General features: G+C 37.5%; 1 protein-coding gene across 1 annotated transcript in view; it reads right to left on the minus strand.

Annotated features, from left to right (window-relative positions):
• Nucleotides 1-19,955, minus strand: part of LOC118816661 (adhesion G protein-coupled receptor L3-like) — a 450,500-nt gene that overhangs the window by 236,687 nt on the left and 193,858 nt on the right. The gene's annotated exons all lie outside the window — the stretch shown is intronic.

Below are 19,955 nucleotides of genomic sequence, written 5' to 3' on the forward strand. Positions count from 1 at the left end.
TTACTGATATTACCTTATTAATTACATCATTATTTTAATGAGAACAGTATATATATTTACTGAGCCTCAGTTTATAAACTGCTTTATAAAACTACCCAAACACATCTTAGCTGCACTGTAAATTTCATTTGCAAAAGGGTAAGATCAAAGGAAAATACGTGAAAAACAAGTATAGAGAAAACGAGATTCCTAACAACCACCTGGAAGACCTCGTACACCAACAAAACTGTCCCCATCAGATAAACAAAAATGAAAGCTTTCAGGAGAAAATCAAGCTTCCCTTTTGATTGAGATCTGAAAACATCCACAGGTGTTTCTGTCCATCCTTCCACTGTGAGAGGACACTCAACACTATGAGTCTGAAAGGATATGTAGCTGTCAAGAAGCTCTTACTGAGAAACCTCACTCAGACAAAACTGGACATCTGTGAAAGCAGGTTTTACAGACTGATGAGTCTAAATATGTAATAGGAATTAGAAGCAAATACAACCAACTTCTAAGACTGAACTTTGGAAAAATATCCTTGTAGATACACTGAAAGTAAGTCTCCTGAAAAGAATGGAAGTGTTTATAAAGGCAAAGAGAGAACACATTAAATACTGAACAATTTCATTTTACACTGGTTGCTGAGGTTTCTGCATAATTTTCTGTTAAAAATGTTTTTTTTTTTTTAAATGGTGGTATTTGACAATGCATTATACTACTTCTGAAAATAATAACAGTAAATACACCAGTATTTAAGAAAACTATCAAAAAAATCCATAATTATTTTCCTTTATTTGGCCAGATCGCTTCATAAATTGTCAACCTTATAGAATACAAACAAGACAAGAATCAAAGCCACATCAGTCAAGAATATGTGTACAGTCATATGCAAAGGTTTGAACACATGGTCAAAATGACATGTTTTTTTCACATACTACATTTTCTACATGATTTCCATTTATTGGCTAAAATTAACATAATGAAAAATATGTTAAAAATAAATATGCTCAAAAAATCTGAAATGAGCCATAACTTTTGTACAGGCCCATTTTTTTCTCCCAATATGTTTAATTCAGCAAATAACCAGTACTTGTGTATTAAAATGTGCAGGAGTGTGTTCTCTGTAGAGGATGTGTAACTTTTAATTTAGAAAATCATTGTATATATATATATACATATATATATATATATATATATATATATATATATATATATATATATATATGCGCTGTGTAATAAATGTATATATTCAGCTCAAACACCCCTTTTTCAGGCTGTACCTTTCATTTTCACTTCATTAATGATTCAAACAAAGTGCTTAAAGATGGAATTGGTGTCTCTGTCTCTACACACACATCCTTAAACATCACCTTGAGAACTCAGACATATGAATTATCTCTACACTGATTCAGCCCTGCTACTGCAATGACAAATTAAAGCCTGCACTAATCAGGCGACAAGTTCAGTATACCGTGAACGCAGCCAGAGAGAGAGAAAGAAAGCTTCTAAACCCCGCAGCCATAAGAAGACCTTGTCTAATCTCCAAAATGTTAACTTTAAAGCAGGAGGAAACACATTTAAAAGGGAATTCCAAAAATATGTCAGAACTCCTGCATACTTAAAGTCAATAAGATGCAAATAAATTGGTTTAGAGTGGTTTAGTTAAGTGGTTGAGATGGAAACAAAATAATTCAGAGTGGCTTGATGTAAAGTGCTCCATTCTAGAAAAACGTCTTGTTCCAAGAGTTTAAAGCTCCTTCACAGAAAGTTATTATATGAAATTGTTATAAATATGCTGCCTAATGCCTGAGACATTATTCTATAAGGCAAATCATCCCCAAAGAAAACTTACCACTACTTTTACCATCATTACATATAAAACTCAAGATATATAGTTTCACTGGTGGTTTTGGACAGTAAATAAAAAGGCTGTATTTATTTTGTAGACTTCATGATTCCTGGCTCGTACCCCGCCACTGTAAAGAAACCTGAGTCAGTACGTTTCTCTACAGTGATCCAATTGAATCATTTGGTTTATATCTCATGCACAAATGCTGACAAACATATGGAATTCCCCTTTAATGTAATGAGACTATATTCCAAGACATTGTAGACCATTTCTGTTGGTCCATCTTCATGAGATGTTCCCACAATGTGAAGGCCAGCTGGAGTCTTTGAATGTAAAATGGTGCCAAAAAGTACTTTTATGTAACAGGGAAGAAAAGTTGTAGTGTATACTCTCAGCATTTCTGTTCGCCAATCCATATCTGCTTGTGTGTACGCCTGGTGTGAGGACCAAGAGGTCATGTTTGGAACAGATCGAAGTGCAGTACTTACAGAGAAGCAGCTCACTGATGCTGAAAAATTCAAAGGAAAACACAGCATGGAGACGTTCCATGTGCTGTTTAGACCTGGCTGGGGCAAGCTCTTCCTCTTACCATCTTAGCATGTGTAGTTTGATCCCTGGTGATGCCACAGCCATCCGTACGTATGAGTCCAAGACAGCACAGCTGTCCCCCCATGCGCAGTAGGACAGCGTGATTGTGCCATGTAAACAAAGTCTCTTTAGGAAAGTTGAACATTCGTATTTCAACCAGTGGCCAGTCTCCTCAAGTATAAACATCTCTGACGTAAACAGTGACTCTTTGTACTGTTCGTGTACGTTACCATGCATGATACCGTTCAGGAAGGGATATCGCCGCTATTATATGAGCGATGTGGCCCATTTTGTTCAGTAGAACATTATATTTATGTCTGATTTTTTTTTTTTTTTTACTTTTGATGTACCCTGTTTTAGCCTAAAGCTCAATATTATATTCAGTTTAAGACTATTTGAGTTTTTTTTTTGTTTTTGTTTTTTTTGTAGTGGCCACGTATTAAAGGTAACTGAGCTGTATGCCCACATAACCCATTAGCTTGCTCAGGCTACAAGAGCTATAGTTTGTGTTACATTTACCCTGTTTTACCCTTCACGTCTTGGAGGAAGCACATGTTAACCTTCACCCTCCCAGCCTGGTAGCAGCGAGTGGCTAGCAGGTGGTATTGGACATGATTGATTTTGGGACAAAATATTTCAATTCACTTCAATCCCATTTTTTTCACATAACACTTTCACAAAAGACATCAGCATTATAAAAGCTGGATTACTTTTGCATGTGATTTGACTGGCTAATCTGTAAAACAAGACACACCACATAATATATTTTCATCAAATCATCATAAAACATTTCCTCTTCTACTTACAAGCACAAACGTAGTATGAATTATACGTTTACAATCTGCACTTTCCACACAATCTCTCCTTTTATTTGAAAGCGTATGAAATAATTCATATAACATATAAAAAGGGTTAAAGATCTGATCAAACAAACACTAAATGAAGCAACAGCTCTGACATCCATCCAAGCTCAGGGTAAAAAAGAGCCTTTCAAATATTAGTAAGTCGAGTTGTGACGAGGCGGGATTTACAGCTTTCTTTGCTGAGTCCAGGTGGGATTTTTAGGCAGTTTTGCGAAATGTAAAAGCATCCTGCAGGGCAGAGTGCAGTGAGAGAGGAGATCAGACGCTAAGATCAGAGAGGTGGGTGTTTAACAGGCCTTGAATAATCACACCTGCTCAGGAACATCACTGCCGCTTTGGTCTTAAATCAGGAGCGCCTTAGCAGAACTACTCATTCTTTTATATCACACTGTGGCGATCCGGATGTAGCGCTCCTTCTAATGAATTACTAATCATGCTGATCTTCAAATCACTGAAGATTTAAAGAGCTGTATGTGTATATCATCTGAGCAACACCGTGGACTCGTTTCTGCCCACTATGCTGAAATCTGACTGTCCATTTAGCAATGATTTGTGAGCCCTAAATAACAGCTCTAATTAAGATCTCTGCTTTTTTATTCAAAAGTAAATATACACTGATGCAGAACGAGAGGGCCTGGCTCATAATCTCCGTTCTAGTTTATCTCAAAGGTGTTGGATGGGGTTGAGGTCAGGGGTCTGTTTGGGCCAGTCAAGTTCTTCCACACCAAACTCATCCAGCCATGCCTTTGCCTTGCTTTGTGCACTGGGGCTCAGTCATGCTGGAACAGAGAAGGTTGGAAGCATACAACTGTCCAAAATATCTTGATCTGCTGATGCATTAAGATTTCCCTTCACTGGAACTAAGGGTCCTAGGCCAACCCCTGAAAAACAACCCCATATCATTATCCCTCCTCCACCAAACTTTACAGCTGGCACAATGCAATCAGGCAGGTAACGTTCTCCTGACCTTCACCAAACTCAGACTCGTCCATCAGAGGGTGCTTTACATCACCCATCAACCCACCAAATGTTGGGCACGTCTTACATTCCTTAAAGTGACATGTATCCATCACTAAATCTGTTATAAACACGCTTTCCTGCCTCCCTCAGCAATGCTGCAGCAGTCTCTAGACTGAGATATTTAGTTTAAAGACTAGAAAAAGCCTGTTCTGATGATGTACTCTGAACACTTTTCGCAGCTGTATGACTCTAGTAACTGTCTTCAAATCATCATTACAATGGAGAGAATAGAATGCTAATCAGATAAGATGGGCAACAAGCTAAAAGCTAAAGCTGGCTATGTAGATACTGCAGTTTGGCTTCTTCTCTGTGGCTGAAAGGGTAAAGACATAAGAATTAATGCTAGGCTAGCAGTCAGGATTGGATGACACTACAGGGATTCTCTATAGTTGTATGGCTTATTTGCATAATGCATACTGGTATTGCAGTAAGAGAACATTGTTGAAACCTGATGAGTCTGAGGGATAAAGGATGCTACAGAATACTATATTATACTCCAAATACCATGATAAACTCAAATTTTATGCTGGACGGAGTCCAGCCACTTTGGATCAAACTTCTGCAAAGTCACACACACACATATACACATATCGGCAAAAGGCCTAATTTCATATTATTGAAAATAATGACTCCAAAAAAGTGCTAATGGATTCAGGTTCTCCAGCAAGTCTAAATTTAAGTGAATAATACAAGCCCAGACGTGTCTTTAGTTACTGACACCTGCCAGCCCACTGCAGTAATTACTGCTACAGGAGGAGAAACGTTTCCACTCTCTCACTCTCCCTCTCTCTCTCTCTCTCTCTGTTTAAAGTGTGTCCTCTGGAAACGCTCTCCAAAAAAGCCCCTCTGCCGATAATACCGTATCTGTGAACAGTTCCATTCTGCTGAATGCGTGAGTCAGATTTGTGCTTTAAATTCCCCACAGGACTTTACTGCTCTGTCTGACTGAGACTTATCTGATCCATCAGCCGGGCCACTTTCTACTCAAACTGAATATGAGAATAGCACAGCTAGCTTTTAGCGCAGCATGTACTGCAGCTTTGAAATTAAAATGGTGTTACAATCTTGCATCATTCAGCAGAGAGTGCCTCACTGTTTGTGAAAATGCAAACACATACACACACACACACACACACACACACACACACACACACACACAAACACACACACACACAAACATGTATGTCAATGTAAGTCATAATGTAATGTAGGTCAATGGAACCAGAATCTTTTCCAAGTAATTATGGGCCGTTTCTTTTGGTCAGCTTATCATGAGATTTACACACAATGGAAAGGGCAACAGGCATTTTCGATTTATGTCAAAAACTGAAAAACGGTTTCTTCCGACAACAGCGATACATATAATAAAACCTCTTATGTCGTATGTATATTTTTGTCATTTTTCAGTTTGTGACGTTGTTAAAGTATACACTAATCAGGCATAACATTATGACCACCTCCTTGTTTCTACACCATTTTATCAGCTCCACTTACTATATAGGTGCACTTGGTAGTTACAAAGTGCACCTATACACTTTTACACAATATACAATTACAATACTGTAGTCCATCTGTTTCTCTGTATACTTTGTTAGCCCACTTTTACCCTGTTCTTCAGTGGTCAGGACCCCCATAGACCCTCACAGAGCAGGTACTATTTGGGTGGTGGGTCATTCTCAGCACTGCAGTAACACTGATGTGGTGGTGGTGTGTTAGTGTGTGTTGCGCTGGTCTGAGTGGATCAGACACAGCAGTGTTGCTGGAGTTTTTAAACACCTCAGTGTCACTGCTGGACTGAGAATAGTCCACCAACCAAAAACATCCAGCCAACAGCGTCCTGTGGGCAGCGTCCTGTGACCACTGATGAAGGACTAGAGGATGACCAACACTAACTGTGCAGCAGCAGATGAGCTATCGTCTCTGACTTTACATCTACAAGATGGACTGACAAGGTAGGAGTGTCTAATAGAGTGGACAGAGAGTGGACACAGTGTTTAAAAACTCCAGCAGCACTGCTGTGTCTGATTAAAATTTCATAATCAATCGATTAAAATACATTGCTCAAAAATCACTTAGAAAGAAGTCTGGTTCCATTGACTTACATTAAAAATAAATTATGTTTTTCATTCTACTGTAAAGTTATCATTTTAGAGATACACGGTTTTGTTCCAACAGCAGCAATATATTATCTATGTGCACCTTCATGAACAATAAGGCATATATATAAATATGAGACATAAACTTCAAATGTGGCCTGTGCAAAAGTAAGAGCACAGGTTCTGTTTTCTATTTTATAATTTCAACATGTTAATTTCAGGAAATTAATAGAAACTGTGCACTAAAACTAGATAAAAATGCTATATTTAAGTGAGTTCCCTGTAGAGCATGTGTTTTACTTATATCTTATTTTTACACGTCATGATGAGAGAATGTGAACTGCCTGATATCTGAATGACAAAGTTGAACGATACAGTATAGTTAAATAATATAAATAATAACCAACAATATAGTTGGTTAAAATAATTGAAATCTGACTTTTTTCTCTGTTTTTGAAATTGAGGAGTTTGATGTAGTATATAAACACTGTTAGTATAAAAACACTGTTAGTATGTAAACACTGTTAGTATATAAACACTGTTAGTATGTAAACACTGTTAGTATATAAACACTGTTAGTATGTAAACACTGTTAGTATGTAAACACTGTTAGTTTCAAAGTTCCAAAATGTCACAAATACCAACATTTAAACACATCTACCTATTCAGCTTACAACAGGTTAGCTCCGCCCACTCACACTAAAGTTATAAGGAGTGTTTCAGCAAGGACTGCTTTTTGAAAGAGATCTAATACAGGGCAGCCAATCAGAACAGAGATCATTTACATACATCAGTATCAAAGGCACAGTAACCAAAACAGCAAGTTAAATTCTAAATTATAAAGTTGAAACATGGTCATGTAAAAATGAATAATAATGTTTTTGGTGCATAAAATCACACAAATGTTGAGACTTCAAGAGAAAATATAAAATATTAGAAATGATTTGACCATATAAACTTACAGAAATTGATACGACATCCATAATCAGAATTTGGAGCTTGTTAAAATGGATGTAAGGTTAGGTTATATGGTTAATTATAAGGGTCATGTTTTATATTTTTATTAATGAGTTTAAGAAATGTGACAAATTGAGAACTTATATTTCACAAAAAGCAACTGACAAATAACAGTGATATCAGCCACGAAAGCCTAATGTAAAACCAAAACTGCTGGAGTCTATTTAATTTTTGACCTTATTAAATTATGTCAGGAAGTTTCATTGATCATTTTCAAATCGCTCTGGTCCCACTGAGGTAATTAATGAGATTAGAAGAGTTTCGATGATTCTGTCTGAAGAAAACTGCAATTCTTTAAGTCATTAAAAACCAGAGCAGCTCCACTTTAACCTCCTCCTTCACCCTCCCACCCTCACGAACAGCAGTGACATTTAAAAGTCATCATTAATGCACACACACACACACACACACACACACACACACACACACACACACACACACCACCCAGGGGGTCTGGCCTTCATATTCTCACAAAAAGATAAAAAACATGTCAGAATAAAGGGGTCAGAAAAAACAGGGCAAAGAATAAACCATACGGTGTGTATTTGTACGGGTCAGTATGTGTGTGTTTGTGTATGTTTCTGTCTGTGTCTGTGTGTCTGTGTGTATGTGTTTGTGCATTTGTGTCAGTATGTGTGTGTCTGTGTGTGTGTTTGTACATGTGTGTCAGTACGTGTGTATTTATGCATGTGTGTCTATGTGTGTGTGTGTTTGTGCATGTGTCAGTATGTGTGTGTCAGTTTGTGTGTTTGTTCATGTGTATCAGTATGTGTGTGCCAGTGTGTGTGTGTGTGCGCGCATGTCAATATGTGTGTGTCAGTTTGTGTGTGTGTGTGTGTGTGTGTGTGTCAGTATGTGTGTGTGTGTGCGCGCATGTCAATATGTGTGTGTCAGTTTGTGTGTGTGTGTGTGTGTGTGTGTGTGTCAGTATGTGTGTGTGTGTGCGCATGTCAATATGTGTGTCAGTTTGTGTGTGTGTGTGTGTGTGTGTGTGTGTGTCAGTATGTGTGTGTGCGCATATCAATATGTGTGTGTCAGTTTGTGTGTGTGTGTGTGTGTGTGTGTGTGTCAGTATGTGTGTGTGTGTGCGCATGTCAATATGTGTGTGTCAGTTTGTGTGTGTGTGTGTGTGTGTGTGTGTGTGTGTCAGTATGTGTGTGTGTGTGTGCGCATGTCAATATGTGTGTCAGTTTGTGTGTGTGTGTGTGTGTCAGTATGTGTGTGTGCGCATATCAATATGTGTGTGTCAGTTTGTGTGTGTGTGTGTGTGTGTGTGTGTGTGTGTGTGTCAGTATGTGTGTGTGTGTGCGCATGTCAATATGTGTGTGTCAGTTTGTGTGTGTGTGTGTGTGTGTGTCAGTATGTGTGTGTGTGTGTGTGAAGGGTAGAAATTCTGTTCAAAGTGCAGATTCTAAACTTTCAGTCCAGTTCTGCTGCCCTCCATATTTCATCAATGGTCACTTTTGACCACTGCACTGCTGCCCTGCTGTTGCCTGTATATTTTTGGTTGGCTGTTCTGAATCCATTTAATATTGCAAATTGTCTCATTTTAAGACACAATACTTTATAAACCATTTTAAGTATCTGCATGAACCCTAAAATAATTGTTTTAAAATAATCTTGTAAAGTAAATTGAATATAAACCAACAGTAATAACTTCTATAGATTAAGCTAATCACACTCTAAAGACATCATAAAGCTAAAGCACTGCCAGTCATCCTTTTCCTTAATTCAATTAAAGGCTAATGGAACAGAAACAATAATGCATAAACAATAATACCCCTGTTTTTTCTAATACTATTACTACAGCTTTAAGGAAATGTTTTTCTTTCAGAAATCATTGTTTATGTCTAAAACGAACAGATTTCAGACAGTAGTGAAAAGAAAAAGTAAAATAAAAATAAAGACCATTTATTAAAATTAAATTAATGTCTAATAGCAATGTCATAATTAATGTCTAATAATGTCTAATAGCCAATCCCTGCAGTAACAGAACATAAAGCATCCCCCTATTTATTTTCCCCACAAAAAATGCATGAAAACTTTAAATGCAGTAAAACTTTAAATGAAAACTTTGTCCCAACCTCCTGAAGCACTCAGTCTGAACTGTAATTTGTTCTCACTTTGTTACCTCAGTGAGAGGGCTTCTATGGAAAAAATATCTTTAACACAATATATTGTAAAAGTGTCAAACCAAATATTTATTAAATCAGATCGAATGTGGACAGACTGTGAAATAAGCTGAAACGTCAGTATGTGTAGTTAGAATTCTCTCCTCTCTCTGGCTGCCCGCAGGAATCCATATGAAACAGCTATAAAACGCCCATATTTAAACACATGGAAACTCTATCAGATCTGCTCCTGAAGATGGCTTTCTCATTTCCACCTCACACTGCAGTATAGCTTAACCCTCACTAATCTACAGCTATTATTGTCCTATTGATAAACAATTACAGAATTATTTCAACAAAATTACATAATTACACTATTAATGATTAATTTCAAAATTACATTTCTGTTTAGTTTCTTCCATTTTTCCATTTGTTTTTATATTAAACAAATGACAAAAATTTTTTGGTTCCTGCAGAACAAACAATATTTTTATCAAATGGGCTGAAAGTTCAGAATCTGCACTTTCAACACATTTTCTCCTCCTATGTCTATGAGCTATGAGTAAGATATCAATAAAGAATATAAATGCATTGCTCAAACGTTGTGTTTAGTTGATTTGCGTATTCCATTTGCACTGCATCATTATTTTAATGCAATCACACGATTACATAATGAACTACATAGTTCATTAAGTAATGACTCACATTTACATTTGATTTACATTCTGTATGGACAGGTTCGAGTCCGTACTTCTGGCTTTTTTTGAAAAAAAAAAAAACTTGGAGGATGTTTTTCTTTCTGCAAATCGACACTGAACACACAATAATAACTTTTCAATAATTCAAAATCACTTCACTCTATTAACTCCTCAATGCTACATTCACAGCGTGCAGCACTGAAAAGGTCCTTCATTTATCCCCCTTCATTTGGTCAACTGCCAAGTACAAGTTATCGTTTTTCAGGAGCTTCATCTGTGCAGATTAGATATAAAATAACACAAAAAAGGATGAAGTCAATGGAAAATTAGTATAATAAATGGAGTTTTCAAGAACATGCAGTTTATGTAGATACAGGGACTCCTAACAACCACGTAAGACCTGGTAGACCACCAAAACTGTCCCCATCAGAGCACTTAAAGCTTTCACCTTTGAGGAGAAGTAGCACTTTACAGATTGGTGCTAAATGGGTAATGATATTGCGGTATTACAATAAAAAGTTTTACTAACCTAAAAATTGCATATTAACGTTTTAGTCGTAACTAAGTTCTAATCTTAGTGATAAGAAGTCAGTAATAAAATAACCTTCTGGTTACTAAACAATACATTATAAATTTTAGGGATTTTGTTACACAAAAAATAGATTCAAAAAAGTGAATAAAACTAAACAATTAGTCAGTTTAGCTCACTGTTTTCTTTATATTATCATATTATATTATTGCAATGGTTCTTCAGGTTGACAGAGAGTGTGTTGCATATGGCTCCATACAGCACCAAATAGGGTTCTGCTAATGTTAGGATGTCAGGCTTGTAACAATAGGAGCACCCTTTTTTTGGTGCTATATATGACAATTTTCAAAAAGGTTCTCTATAGAACCACATATGTTATATTCTCCATCAATTTAAACACTAATTTCACCACGCAAAGAACAATTTGTTTACTAAAGAACCCTAAGAGAGCCATCTTTTTTAAGAGTGTAATGTTAAATGTCATTACTCTTTTATTACTGGTATGTAAAGTGCTCCTAAAAATCAAGCTCCACTCTTGATTCAGATCTGAAAACATCCACAGGTGTTTCTGTCCATCCTTCCACTGTGAGCAGAACAACTCAGCACTATGAGTCTAAAAGGATGTGTAGCTGAACTTTGGTTATGTGAAAAATATCCCTGCAGATTTCTAGGAAAACTGAAAGCAAGGCTGTAATAAAGTTAGAGTGGACACACTAAATACAACTTTTTTTATATACGTATTTAGTTGATGAGGCTTCTGTGTAATTTTCAGTTTTTTTCCTGATGCTAAAAAATGAAAATAAATGAAAGGTGGTCTTTGGCTTTCACACAGCACTATAGGTATGGCAGGCATGTGTGTGTTTTTGTGTGTGTATGTGAGGAGTGTTAAAGCCTGTCATGTGGCGGTAAACAGTGTGTTTACCCCTTCTGGTGGTGTTCACAGTGTCCTGCAGAGGAGCTGATTAATTAAGGCATGAATCAAAGTGTCCTGATTAGAACCCATCTCTCTTAATTCAGTTTAAAATATAGTGTCCCAAAAAAATTGACATCATTTCGTAGACTAATAACACAACCAATTCTCCCTCAAATGATCTCAAATATGAACAAAATGTGTAAAAACTAACCAAGTTTAATTTTTAATGTTTTTTTCAGGCTGAAGAATGGCGTTCACTAGAAATAAAAAGGCATGTTGTGTGTTAGAATATGTTCGAACACAGTCAAACAAGAGTGTGCAGCGTGCATTTTCGAGAAAATTCAATAAAAATGAACTGGAAAGCAGATTTGGACATGGCAAAAAAATTTAAAGAGGGAGGCTGTCTGTGCAGGGCAGAGGGATCTGGACGACCACCAGTATCCCTCTGAATTTCTTGTGTGAATTTTGATAAATAAATCTTGTATTGTTCAACATGAAGTCTATTTAATTTTGTTTGCCAGGACATGTAGTTTCTCAGATATTCACATCTCAAATGATGTCAATTTTTTGGGTCACCCTGTACTTTACTGACTAATTTATATTTGTACTCTATTTCTTTATTATATTCTACTCAGCTCAATTCTTTTCTATTCAGTTATCTTTATTGGGACAACTGTATTTAATAACAGTACTGAAATGAGAACTAATATTAAAGGGCCCATATCCTACTTTCTGTATTTTATTTTTTTCTCTGGAGGTCCACTTTTGTGGTTTTATATACTGAATATCATCATAATTCATTTATTTTGTCCCTTAGCATTAAACAGGCTGTGTTCCTGTGCGTTTAAGACTGATTTATATAAATTAGCATCACTTCAATGGGAATGGGTGGAGCTAAACTGCCATAGGCTGCTTCAGTTGATATATGTAAATGAGTTGGTTGTTGTGACATCACAGAAACAAAGAATTTCAAACAGCATGGTTTTCCACATATACACTGGATATTAAATGGGATGTTTTAAAGCTTTAACATATTATTTCAAACTTCCTTATTTCAAAAAAGTGAAGAGAATTTAGTTTTCTATACTATGGGCCCTTTAAGAAGTTTAGGAAGTCATTCTTTATAGCACTCAATATCTCTCTCTCTCTCTCTCTTTCACTCTCCCCTCACTATTCATATCAATCCCTCTCACTCTGATTTTTACCTCTCTTTCTATTCCTTTTCAATCTGTTGAGTTCTTTCACTTCACCATCCATACGTATCTCATTCTTTTTTCTGTTTCACACCGTTTCTCTCTCTCTCTGTCTCTCACTATTCATACCTGCTTCCACCACTATTTTCCCTCTTATTCGCTCACCTCACTATTCCATCTGTCTCTCTCACATTTTTTTCTCCTTATAACACTGTTTTATCTTATGTTTCTCTCTTCTCCCTCTTATTTTCTTTAAGATTTTTTTTTCTTTCTTTCACTTTAACTTCACTATATATGTTTTTTTGTACTCTTTTCCTTTAGAAACATAGGCTGAAACATCATGTTTCAGATCTAGCCACAGATTTCCAACAATATTCAAGTCAGGCAATAATGAAGGACATCCCAAAGCCTTATTTTTAATCTTTTGTTTCTTGAAGTAGTCCAAGGTTGATTTTGATATACACTTTATGTACAAAAGCATTGGGACACCTACACATTACATCTACAGTGTGTACTATGGAGTTGCTCCCCCTTTGCAGCTATAACAGCTTATAGTACCATGCTTGAATTCAGTGAGCTCTTTAGAACGACCCATTCTTTCACAAATGTTTGTAAAGGCAGACTGCATGGCTATGAGTTAAGAGATGTGTCCAATACTTTTGTCCATATAGTGTATTTTTGGGATCACTGCCTCGTTTAAATAGCCAACCTCTTTTCATTTTCAGGTTCTCCACTGACTGTGGGCCATTTTCTTACAGAATTTGCTAATAATTAGTAGAATCCTTTCTCCTGTCTATCCTGTGCCACTGGCTGCCAAGCAACCCCAAAACATAACAGATCCACCCTTATGCTTAACAGTTGGCAAGGTGTTCTTTTCATTAAATGCTGCTGTTTTTCTGCAAACATACAATGCCAAATACTTCAGTTTTTCTTTCATCAGACCACAGAACTTGCCTCTGATGTATTTTTATCTGTTGTACTGCACTTCAGACATTGGTTTTGTTATGAGATCACATTTTAGGATTCCTTTTGATGACCCTTCCACTTAGATGATGTTCGTTCAACGATTCTACACAGTGCGTCACTTTTCTCCTATAGCCAAATCTTCCTGTATGTCTTTGACAGTGATGTGGGGTTTGTGCATTGCATAACTGACCAGTCTATGAGCAGTTCTAATATCACTGCTTTATGATTCAAATTTCTATGACCTTACACTAGTGAATCAACTGAATTTTTTCTATATGCACCATTTTATTTATTTATTTGTTTTAATATTTATTTTTTCTCCTAATGTATTAAAAAGCAAATGAATGCTAATCCTGCATTTGAATTTGAAGAAATAATATCATATTTCAGTTTGTTCCATGCAGGGCTGCCTAAACTTTTGCATACAACTATATCCACCTCTTCCATTCTTCTCTCTCCCTATAACTAATTTTTAACATTTCATTTTTTTCTCTCTGCATCTCTCTCCCAATTCTTTAACTCTACATCTCGAACTACCATGAAAAGTTCTTAAAATCTGCATGTTCGAAAATTCAAAACTGACCGTTCCCTAATCAGTCTCTTCTTCAGGTTTCTATCGCCCATATCGTCTGTGATTGGTTATTTAACCTGACCCTCCAACTGCGAGACGCTAATCAGCCTCTATTGACTGAGTCTGAAACCCTCGCTAGCTGACTGTGGAAAACAGACAGCAGGAGGAGGTGATGTTTGGCTCCGCTTGATTGCGGATGGCGGAGTGACAGGCCTCCAGCTCTTGACTGATAGCTTCTGATGGCTTGACCAACGAAGCAGCTAAGCTAATTAGCTTCAGTCTGTCTCGTGCGCTAGACTACCGCTAGTCTTGAGACCTCTCCCCCCCAATCTCGCAGCCACCACAAAACAAGCTATTTGTTTTCTTTTCGCTGTTCCGACACTGACACATCTGAACACTCTGGCAGCTCACCAGGCCGAGAGAGCGAGGGAATAACTTTCGACAGCTCCGAGACGCCATCATGACTGAGGGAAATGAGCAGAGCGTGTCAGGAAATTAGCTGCTAGCTAGTCGTGCGAACACAGAATGCATGCAGCCACTGATTGTGTGAATAATAACTTAACCAACATGGATCACACCTAAGCAAAGTTGGTACTTTTGAAGAAAAAGAACCTAATTTACACAGCCGCCTTCTTACACCAATGTAGTCGACCAGCCAAGACATCTGTGGTGTCTGAAGTTCTTTAGTTTTGCTCTGGAGCTACGCTAATGTTGTTAACAAGTAATGGAATATTACACCTCACCAATTAGCTTTGAGCAAACTAGGGATGGCCATTTCAGTCAGATCACACCTAGGACTCTTAAGGCTTTACAGGCTCCTGGAGGCACTGGACGCATCAGGTGGACCATGCACTGCATCCAAACTTAGCATCTTATACATAACTATTACTTTACTGTATTAAACCTGGGCCATAAAAGGCTGTAGCAGTACGTAAAACAGCTTGAGATTCATGCAGAGAAATGTGTCAATATAACGTCTCTAAGATAGACAAATGTTAATTGTCTCGCTTCACCTCAGCTATTGTTCTTAGTCTAGTCACACTGTAAGTTCAGCTCATGCCTTTTAGCTTAAAAACAAAGAGTCTGTGAAGAATTAGTCAGTCGATACCAAATGTGATAAATGAACTAAATTCATGTTGAAATTTGTATTTCAATAAATCTAAGTGAGAATAAAATGAACTGAATGTTTAACTTTGTTGTTTGTTGCCACTTTTCTGTGATGCTTCCTATGTGTTACAGCTGTGCTTTGTACTGTCTATGGTGCAGCGCTTCTCATTCAGTTCTTTCTGTTTTTCTCTCTTTTCCTTTTCTTTCTTCTCTCTCTCCTCTCTCTTTTCACTCTCTCTTCTCACATTTCTCTTTAACTTTTCTAGTCTCCTCCCTTTTCTCTCCCTCCTCCCTTTTTCCCTCTCCTCTCTCAGACTTTTCCTTTTTTGCTTTTCTCTCGTTTGTAATTTTTCTCTCTCTTCTCTTCCTCTCCCTTTCTCTCTCTTCTTTCTGACTCTTTTTTCCTTTTTTCTCTCTTCCTTTTCTCTTTCTTTCTCCTCTCTCCTGTATCTTTTTTATTCACTCTCTTCCGTCTCACATTTTTTTTTCCTTTTCTCCTTTCTTCTCCATTTTTCTGTTTCTTCTTCTCATTTTCTCTCTATCCGCTTTCTTTAGCTAGTCTTTAGTAAAGAGTAGAGTGTAAAATTAACTTGATGTTTAATTTGTTGCTTATTGCCTCCTACGTATTACTGTCTATGGTGCAGCACTTCTCAGTCAGTGTGTGGTAGCCTTTAGCCGGCTACAATACTCTTTCTATGTTTCCTTCTAACACATAATCCTGCTAGAATTAACAGCATAAACCAGCATGGCTGACCACCAGCAAAACCAGCATATGCTGTGTTGTGGATGCTGGTATGCTAGTCAACGAGCAGGACCATACTGTGTGACCAGCTAAACCAGCACCCGAGCAGCATAAATTAGCTTAGACATGTATGGAATTCATACTGGCCTAAACTGTTTCTTTGCAGCAGGGAAAAAACTAGGACTAAAACATAAGACGCAGGCTCTATACTGCCCTCTGGTGGAGTGTAAAGCTCAGACAACTCATGGTTCTTAAATATGAGAACGTATGACATCAGAAAGAAGCTAAACTGCTCATCATAAATTCTAATCTACTATTTGATTTGTCGACTAGTGGTTCTCTGGACCATCTCTGGGGGTCCCTGAGGGCTGATTTGAGAACGTGTGTTCTAAACTAGCCTCAAACAATGTTGCAATGTTAAGTCTCAAATAGACTTGTCTATGGTTTCAGGCACAGCATGACATTGTTATCTATGAATAAAATAGACAAAATGACATTACATATCTAAAAACAGGAGCACACGTGATCAAGAGGCCTTCAATTTTGTCCCTACTAACAACAAGTATAATTCTTGCAGTGAGCATAATTTACACATGCAGTTTACACAATGCTAGATTAGCCTCAAGGTTTCAGTGCAAAACATGTCTTGGCTGAATGAGTACTTTTTTTTTGTTATGATGTGAAAACTAACATATTTCCACCCATCCACCCTACAACAGTTTAGCTCCACCCACTCACAATGAAGTTATAAAGAGTGTTCCAGCTCTGACTGCCTTTCAAATGAGACACAACACAGGGCAGCCAATCAGAACAGAGGTGTACATTCATCAGTCTTGAAGGCACAGTCAAAACAGTCTGTTTAATTCTACAGAATAAAGGTCAGATAAGATAAGTTATGGTTGCTCTGCTACATAAACCTACAACAATTTTAAAATTGTAAGTGGACTTTAGGAAGGAAATCATTAAGAATACGTCAAGTCATGGTCAAGAAGCTAAACCCACTCTAGAAGAAGCCCTTTGCTAGCACAACCAAAGCTGAAGAATTGACAAAAATGCCAAACCCTGAGGTCAGGTTAAACCGAGGAAATGTAACTGAATAAGCAGATAAAAGAAATACTTTTGTTTGCTGAAATTTTATGTATCCTGCTACAGTTTATCCTGCAGTCACGCATCCTGTCGAGTGTGGAAAATTTATAACCAAATGAATTCTTTGTTACTTTACTCCGGCACGAGATCTGAAGAGTGCTAAAGCTAAAATGAACTCCACAGATGTTTCTGTGAAATCAAGCTGAGCATCAATCAACAGCATCTCATCTATAACTCCTACAGTAAGTACAGTGCACAGTGGAGTGAGGGAGCGTCTGTGGAGACTCTGTGGTCTTCACTAATGCCACTCCGACACTTCAGCAGTTTACCCTCCTTTTATCTCACTCTTTCATCCCTCTATCACTCTCTGTTTTCTTTCTGTCTCTGTCCTTTTTCTCGTCTCTCTTTCTCTTTTTTCCGTCTCCTCTTTCTTTCTCCTTTTCTTCTCTCTCTTTTCCCTCTTTCTGCTCTATTTCTTCCTCCTCTCTTTTCCCTGTTGTTTGTTTTTCTCTCTTCTTTGCACCTTTTCTCTCTCTTTTTCTATTACAATTTCCCTTTCTCTTTCCTTCTTTTTACTTTTTTCTCTCTTCCTTGTTCCTTGCTTTGTGTATTTCACTTTCTTTTCTTTTGCTCTTTCATCCATTTCTCTCACTCTTTCTCACATTCTCTCTATTTCCTTCCTTTCTTTTTGTTTTTGTCTCTTCCTTTTCTTTCTTTCCCCTCTCGTTTTTCCTTTATTTACTCTTTTCCTTCTAACATTTGACTTTTTCCTTTTCTCCTCTCTTCTTTACCTTTTCTCTTTTTCATCCTTTTTCTCTCTCCCTCTCTTCCTCTTACATTTCTCTCTTTTTTCTCTGTGTCTCTCTGTTGTTATTTCTTTATTTATTTCCCTTTTTTCTCTCTCTTTCTTTTTTGGTATATTTCTCTCTCTTTTCTTTCACTCTTCTCACTCTCACTGTTCTTTTTTCTCACTCTCACATTCTCTCACTTTCTTTGTTTCTTTCTCTCTTTGTTCTTCCTCTCTCTCCCCCCCTCTCTTTCATTCTCCTCTTTTCATTCTTTCTTTTTCAATCCCTTTTCACATTTCTTTTTCCCTTTTTCTCCTTTATCTTCTACCTTTTCTCTCTCTCCTTTCTCTGACTCCTTTTTCTTTTCTCTATTTATCATCATTTTTCTCTCTCCCTTTATCTCTTCTATTTCTCTCTTTTCTCTCTCTTTCTTTCTTTTTACTTTCTCTCTCCCTTGTTCTTAGCATTGTGTATCTCTCTTTTTTTCTTTTCCTTTCTCCCTGTCTCCCACTTTTCTTTGTCCTTTCTGTCTCCCATTCTTTCTCTTTCTTTTCTTCTTTTTCCTCTCTCTCCTTCTCTATCTGACTCTTTTTCTGACATTTATTTCTTCTCTCTCTCCCTTTTTACTTTACTTTTTTCTTTCTTCCTTGTTCTCTCCTTTGTGTATTTCTCTCTCTCTATCTTTTTTTTCCTCACACTTTCATACATTTCTCGCTTTCTCCATTACATTATCTCCCTTTTCTTCCTTCCCCTCTCTCTCCAGCCTTTATACTCTTCACTGTTTCAGGGACATTATCTGCCAAAACTGAACACTCCCCTCCAACACACACACACACACAGAGCGCTCTGAGACCACTGTGACTATAAGCACCCTCGACACAACACAGAGTTTAATTGAGGTCAAATAAACGACAGGAAAAGATGCTTTTTTGTCTCCTGAGACATGACAGCGAAAGAGAGAGAAAATCCATTCAGCTCTCACTGCCCCCACATCCGCACACAACCACACACATCCGCACTCACTCCACAGCCAGACCAGATTTAGCTCTCAGACGTCACACCCAGAAACAGGACTCATATAAAAACAAATCCTCCTGACAGACCACAGACCGCAATTACATTTACCGGCCACTTTATTGGAAACACCTTCAGCTCCGACTTGCTTGTGTTCAGGTAGAGACCGTAGCTCATCTGTTGAAGCATCATCTGTGTGAGTCATCCTCTAGCTCTTCATCAGCGGTCAGTTTCTCATACAGAGCTGGATATTTGTCGGGTGGCAGTCTATTATGAACCTAGCTGTGACACTGATGTGTATAAAAACTCCAGCACCACCGCAGTGTCTGATACACCCATACCAGCAACACACATGCTACCATGTCAGTGTTACTGCTGCGCTGAGAAAGATCCTCCACCCAAACAATCTGGACAACAGCGGTACAAGACAGTTGTTTCTGATAAAGTGGACAGTGAGAGGAAGCACAAGGTTAGTGTTTCTAATAAAGTGGCCAGTGAGTGGAGGTTAAAGGTAGTTGTTTCTAATAAAGTGGCCAGTTAGGTAAAATTAAAGGTAGGTGTTTCTAATAAAGTGGCCAGTTAGGTAAAGTTAAAGGTAGGAGTTTTTATTAAAGTGGCCAGTGAGTGGAAGGTAAACAAAGGTGTTTCTAATAAAGTGGCCAGTGAGTTAAAGTAAAAGGTTGGTGTTTCTAATAAAGTGGCCAGTGCATGAAAGTTAAAGTGTGCTGTTTTTAATGAAGAGGTAGCTAAAAAAATATATACTGCCACATATTTTCTTGACATTATTACAGACTCCAATTAAATCAGCAGAAATGTGGT

This window comes from Colossoma macropomum, unplaced genomic scaffold (assembly GCF_904425465.1).
Source record: "Colossoma macropomum unplaced genomic scaffold, Colossoma_macropomum, whole genome shotgun sequence".
Taxonomy (NCBI): Eukaryota; Metazoa; Chordata; class Actinopteri; order Characiformes; family Serrasalmidae; genus Colossoma; species Colossoma macropomum.